The following is a 7452-nucleotide window of genomic DNA, read 5'->3' as shown; positions in this document are numbered from 1 at the left end:
GGATTCATAGGACATTCATAACTTTAAGGCATAGACACTAAGACACTAATGATCACAAGACACAAACATAGATAAACATAAGCACTAAAATTCGAAAAACAGAAAATAAAGAACAAGGAAATTAAAGAACGGGTCCACCTTAGTGATGGCGGCTTGTTCTTCATCTTGAAGATCCTATGGAGTGCTTGAGCTCCTCAATGTCTCTTCCTTGTCTTTGTTGCTCCTCTCTCATGATTCTTTGATCTTCTCTAATTTCATGGAGGATGATGGAGTGTTCTTGGTGCTCCACCCTTAGTTGTCCCATGTTGGAACTCAATTCTCCTAGGGAGGTGTTTAGTTGCTCCCAATAGTTTTGTGGAGGAAAGTGCATCCCTTGAGGCATCTCAGGGATTTGATGATGAGAGGGGTCTCTTGTTTGCTCCATCCTCTTCTTAGTGATGGGCTTGTCCTCATCAATGGGGATGTCTCCCTCTATGTCAACTCCAACTGAATAACAGAGGTGACAAATGAGATGAGGAAAGGCTAACCTTGCCAAGGTAGAGGACTTGTCCGCCACCTTATAAAGTTCTTGGGATATCACCTCATGAACTTCTATTTCTTCTCCAATCATGATGCTATGAATCATGATAGCCCGGTCTATAGTAACTTCAGACCGGTTGCTTGTGGGAATGATTGAGCGTTGGATAAACTCCAACCATCCTCTAGCCACGGGTTTGAGGTCATGCCTTCTCAATTGAACCGGCTTTCCTCTTGAATCTCTCTTCCATTGGACGCCCTCTTCACATATGACTGTGAGGACTTGGTCCAACCTTTGATCAAAGTTGACCCTTCTAGTGTAAGGATGTTCATCTCCTTGCATCATGGGCAAGTTGAATGCCAACCTTACATTTTCCGGACTAAAAACCAAGTATTTCCCCCGAACCATAGTAAGCCAATTCTTTGGATCTGGGTTCATACTTTGGTCATGGTTCTTGGTGATCCATGCATTGGCATAGAACTCTTGAACCATCAAGATTCCGACTTGTTGAATGGGGTTGGTAAGAACTTCCCAACCTCTTCTTCGGATCTCATGTCGGATCTCCGGATATTCACTCTTTTTGAGTGAAAAAGGGACCTCGGGGATCACCTTCTTCAAGGCCACAACTTCATAAAAGTGGTCTTGATGCACCCTTGAGATGAATCTCTCCATCTCCCATGATTCGGAGGTAGAAGCTTTTGCCTTCCCTTTCCTCTTTCTAGAGGTTTCTCCGGCCTTGGATGCCATAAATGGTTATGGAAAAACAAAAAGCAATGCTTTTACCACACCAAACTTAAAAGGTTTGCTCGTCCTCGAGCAAAAGAAGAAAGAAGAGAGTAGAAGAAGAAGAAATGAGGAAGAAGGGAATGGCTTGTGTTCGGCCAAAAAGTGGAGAAGTGGTGTTTAGGTTGTGTGAAAATGAAGGAGTGAAAAAGGGTTTATATAGGAGTGGGGGGGAGTCATGGTTCGGTCATGTATGGGTGGGTTTGGGAGGGAAAGTGGTTTGAATTTGAATGGTGAGGTAGGTGGAGTTTTATGAAGGATGGATGTGAGTGGTGAAGAGAAAGATGGGATTTGATAGGTGAAGGGTTTTTGGGGAAGAGGTGTTGAGGTGATTGGTGAATGGGTGAAGAAGAGAGAGAGTGGTGGGGTAGGTGGGGATCCTGTGGGGTCCACAGATCCTGAGGTGTCAAGGAAAAGTCATCCCTGCACCAAATGGCAAGCAAAATTGCGTTTCTGGCCAATTCTGGTGCTAAACGCCGGGCTGGTGCCCATTTCTGGCGTTTAACGCCAACTTCTCGCCCTTTTCTGGCGTTTAACGCCAGTCTGGTGCCCCTTTCTGGCGTTAAACGCCCAGAATGGTGCCAGACTGGGCGTTAAACGCCCATCTGCTAGCCTGACTGGCGTTTAAACGCCAGCAGGTTCTTCCTCTAGGGTGTGCTGTTTTTCTTTCTATTTTTCATTCTGTTTTTGTTTTTTTCATTGATTTCGTGACTTCTCATGATCATCAACCTATAAAAGACATAAAATAACAAAAGAGAATAGATAAAATATAACATTGGGTTGCCTCCCAACAAGCGCTTCTTTAATGTCATTAGCTTGACAGAGGACTCTCATGGAGCCTCAGAACTGCTCAGAGCTATGTTGGAACCTCCCAACACCAAACTTAGAGTTTGAATGTGGGGGTTCAACACCAAACTTAGAAGTTGGTTGTGGCCTCCCAACACCAAACTTAGAGTTTGACTGTGGGGGCTCTGTTTGGCTCTGTTTTGAGAGAAGCTCTTCATGCTTCCTCTCCATGGTGACAGAGGGATATCCTTGAGCCTTAAACACAAAGGATTCTTCATTCACTTGAATGATTAATTCTCCTCTATCAACATCAATCACAGCCTTTGCTGTGGCTAGGAAGGGTCTGCCAAGGATGATGGATTCATCCATGCATTTCCCAGTCTCTAGGACTATGAAATCAGTAGGGATGTAATGGTCTTCAACTTTTACCAGAACATCCTCTACAAGTCCATAGGCTTGTTTTCTTGAATTGTCTGCCATCTCTAGTGAGATTTTTGCAGCTTGCACCTCAAAGATCCCTAACTTCTCCATTACAGAGAGAGGCATGAGGTTTACACTTGACCCTGAGTCACACAAGGCCCTCTTGAAGGTCATGGTGCCTATGGTACAAGGTATTGAAAACTTCCCAGGATCCTGTCTCTTTTGAGGCAGTTTCTGCCTAGACAAGTCATCCAGCTCTTTGGTGAGCAAAGGGGGTTCATCCTCCCAAGTCTCATTTCCAAATAACTTGTCATTTAGCTTCATGATTGCTCTAAGGTATTTAGAAACTTGCTCTTCAGTGACATAGTCATCCTCTTCAGAGGAAGAATACTCATCAGAGCTCATGAATGGCAGAAGTAAGTCCAATGGAATCTCTATGGTCTCATTTTGAGCCTCAGATTCCCATGGTTCCTCATTGGGAAACTCATTGGAGGCCAGTGGACGTCCATTGAGGTCTTCCTCAGTGGCATTCACTGCCTCTTCCTCCTCTCCAAATTCGGCCATGTTGATGGCCTTGTACTCTCCTTTTGGATTTTCTTCTGTATTGCTTGGAATAGTACTAGGAGGGAGTTCAGTAATTTTCTTGCTCAGCTGACCCACTTGTGCCTCCAAATTTCTAATGGAGGACCTTGTTTCAGTCATGAAACTTTGAGTGGTTTTGATTAGATCAGAGACCATGGTTGCTAAGTCAGAGTTATTCTGCTTAGAACTCTCTGTCTGTTGCTGAGAAGATGATGGAAAAGGCTTGCTATTGCTAAACCTGTTTCTTCCACCATTATTATTGTTGAAACCTTGTTGAGGTCTCTGTTGATCCTTCCATGAAAAATTTGGATGATTTCTCCATGAAGGATTATAGGTGTTTCCATAGGGTTCTCCCATGTAATTCACCTCTTCCATTAAAGGGTTCTCAGGATCATAAGCTTCTTCTTCAGATGAAGCTTCCTTAGTACTGCTTGGTGCATTTTGCATTCCAGACAGACTTTGAGAAATCAAATTGACTTGTTGAGTCAATATTTTGGAAAGAACTTTGCCAAGAAGGCATTGACTAGCTTTTCCCAAGAGTCCAGGCTTTCTTTAGGTTGAGAGTCCAACCATGTTCTAGCTCTGTCTCTTACAGCAAAAGGGAATAGCATAAGTCTGTAGACCTCAGGGTCAACCCCATTAGTCTTGACAGTGTCACAGATTTGCAAGAATTCAGCTAAAAACTGATGAGGATCTTCCAATGGAAGTCCATGGAACTTGCAATTCTGTTGCATTAGAGAAACTAATTGAGGCTTAAGCTCAAAGTTGTTTGCTCCAATGGCAGGGATAGAGATGCTTCTCCCATAGAAGTCGGGAGTAGGTGCAGTAAAGTCACCCAGCACCTTCCTTGCATTGTTGGTATTGTTGTTGTTTTCGGCTGCCATGTGTTCTTCTTCTTTGAAGAATTCGGTTAGGTCCTCTACAGAGAATTATGCCTTAGCTTCTCTTAGCTTTCTCTTCAAGGTCCTTTCAGGTTCAGGATCAGCCTCAACAAGAATGCCTTTGTCTCTGCTCCTGCTCATATGAAAGAGAAAAGAACAAGAAAATATGGAATCCTCTATGTCACAGTATAGAGATTCCTTGAGGTGTCAGAGGAAAAGAAAATGGAAGGCAGAAGTAGAAAATTTGAACTTATCAAGAAAGATGGAGTTCGAATTTTGCATTAAGCAATAGTGTTAGTCCATAAATAGAAGGATGTGAGAAGAAGGGAAGTAATTTTCGAAAATTAAGTAAAAGATTTTGAAAACATTTTGAAAAACACTTAATTGATTTTCGAAAACCAAGAGTGGAAAAGAAATCAAGTGATTTTTGAAAAAGATTTTGAAATTAGAAATCAAAAAGATTTGATTGAAAACTATTTTGAAAAAGATGTGGTTAAGAAGATATGATTTGAAAAACATTTTTTAAAAAAAAGATTTGATTTTAATAACTTGGCTAACAAGAAAAGATATGATTAAAACATTAAACCTTTCTCAACAGAAAAGGCAACATACTTGAAATGTTGAATCAGATAATTAATTGATAGCAAGTATCTTTGAAAAAGGAAAAAAAATTGATTTTGAAAACATATGATTGAAAAGATATGATTTGAAAAAGATTTGATTTTGAAAAAATTTTGAAAACCTGAAAAAAAATCTAAATTAAAAACAGAATCTTCCCTCCTGTGCCATCCTGGCGTTAAACGCCCAGAATGGTGCACATTCTGGCGTTTAACGCCCAAAGCACTACCCTTTTGGGCATTAAACGCCCAGCCAGGCACCCTGGCTGGCGTTTAAACGCCAGTCTGCCTTCTTCACTGGGCATTTTGAATGCCCAGCTTTTTCTGTGTAGTTCCTCTGCTGTATGTTCTGAATCTTCAATTCTCTGTATTATTGACTTGAAAAGATACAATTTAAAAATATTTTTGGATTTTTAATAATGAGAAATAATCAAAATGCAACTAAAATCAAATAACAATGCATGCAAGACACCAAACTTAGCAGTTTGTATACTACTGACACTAACAAAATGATATTGCATATGAGAAACAACAAAACACTCAAGTCAAGAGAATTTAAAGATCAGAGCAATGAAACCATCAAGAACAACTTGGAGATTAATGAAGACACATGCATGAATGCAAAAAGAACAGAAACATGCAATTGACACCAAACTTAACATGAGACTCTAGACTCAGACAAGAAATATTTTTGGGTTTTTATGATTTTGTAATTTTTTTTGGATTTTTCGAAAATTAAGTGGAAAAGAAAATAAAGATATCAAAATTCTTAATGAGAATTCCAGGAATCATGCAATGTTAGTCTAAAGCTTTAGTCTAAAGAAATTACACATGGCTAGCCAAGCTTCAGCAGGACATTGCATTCAAGAGCTAAATTGATGATGATCAATCAGCTTTGGTGATGATAAGAACATCACCTTGAAACACTAGAATTCATTCTTAAGAACTCTGAAAAAAATACCTAATCTAAGCAACAAGATGAACCGTCAGTTGTCCATACTCGAAACAATCCCCGGCAACAGCGCCAAAAACTTGGTGCACGAAATTGTGATCACTACTTTTCACAACTCAAATAATCCCCGGTGATGAAACCAAAAACTTGGTGTTCAATACCATGGCATAAACACAACTTCGCACAACTAACCAGCAAGTGTACTGGGTCGTCCAAGTAATAAACCTTACGCGAGTAAGGGTCGATCCCACAGAGATTGTTGGTATGAAGCAAGTTATGGTCACCTTGTAAATCTCAGTCAGGCAAACTCAAATGGGTATGGTGATAAATGCATAAAACATAAAGATAAAGATAGAGATACTTATGTAATTCATTGGTAGGAACTTCAGATAAGCGTATGAAGATGCCTTCCCTTCCGTCTCTCTGCTTTCCTACTGTCTTCATCCAATCCTTCTTACTCCTTTCCATGGCAAGCTTAAGCAAGGGTTTCACCGTTGTCAGTGGCTACCTCCCATCCTCTCAGTGGAAATGTTCAACGCACCCTGTCACGGCACGGCTATCCATCTGTCGGTTCTCAATCAGGCCGGAATAGAATCCAGTGATTCTTTTGCGTCTGTCACTAACGCCCCGCCCTCAGGAGTTTGAAGCACGTCACAGTCATTCAATCATTGAATCCTACTTAGAATACCACAGACAAGGTTAGACCTTCCGGATTCTCTTGAATGCCGCCATCAGTTCTAGCCTATACCACGAAGACTCTGATCTCACGGAATGGCTGGCTCGTTTGTCAGGCGAGCACTCGGTTGTCAGGCAATCAACCATGCATCGTGTATCAGGAATCCAAGAGATATTCACCCAATCGAAGGTAGAACGGAGGTGGTTGTCAGTCACACGTTCATAGGTGAGAATGATGATGAGTGTCACGGATCATCACATTCATCAAGTTGAAGAACAAGTGATATCTTAGAACAAGAACAAGCGGAATTGAATAGAAGAACAATAGTAATTGCATTAATACTCGAGGTACAGCAGAGCTCCACACCTTAATCTATGGTGTGTAGAAACTCCACCGTTGAAAATACATAAGAACAAGGTCTAGGCATGGCCGTGAGGCCAGCCTCCCAATGATCTAAGAACTAGGTGTCCAAAGATGATCTAGAGATCTAAAGTGATCAAACGATTCAAATACAATAGTAAAAGGTTCTACTTATAGAAAACTAGTAGCCTAGGGTGTACAGAAATGAGTAAATGACATAAAAATCCACTTCCGGGCCCACTTGGTGTGTGCTTGGGCTGAGCAATGAAGCATTTTCGTGTAGAGACTCTTCTTGGAGTTAAACGCCAGCTTTTATGCCAGTTTGGGCGTTTAACTCCCATTTTGGTGCCAGTTCCGGCGTTTAACGCTGGAATTCCTGAGGGTGACTTTGAACGCCAGTTTGGGCCATCAAATCTTGGGCAAAGTATGGACTATCATATATTGCTGGAAAGCCCAGGATGTCTACTTTCCAACGCCGTTAAGAGCGCGCCAATTGGGCTTCTGTAGCTCCAGAAAATCCACTTCGAGTGCAGGTAGGTCAGAATCTAACAGCATCTACAGTCCTTTTTGGTCTCTGAATCAGATTTTTGCTCAGGTCCCTCAATTTCAGCCAGAAAATACCTAAAATCACAGAAAAACACACAAACTCATAGTAAAGCCCAGAAAAGTGAATTTTAACTAAAAACTAATAAAAATATACTAAAAACCAACTAGATCATACCAAAAACATACTAAAAACAATGCCAAAAAGCGTACAAATTATCCGCTCATCAATAACTAACTTATCTTATCGAAGAAGGTAACTCCACGCTATTATAAATACGCTGGAGTACCCAGGTATAACTCATACTCTGATTCTACTAAAAACCTGCTTATTA

The sequence above is a fragment of the Arachis hypogaea genome, chromosome 9, assembly GCF_003086295.3.
Source record: "Arachis hypogaea cultivar Tifrunner chromosome 9, arahy.Tifrunner.gnm2.J5K5, whole genome shotgun sequence".
Lineage (NCBI taxonomy): Eukaryota > Viridiplantae > Streptophyta > Magnoliopsida > Fabales > Fabaceae > Arachis > Arachis hypogaea.
Note: the sequence above shows the minus strand (reverse complement) of the source record.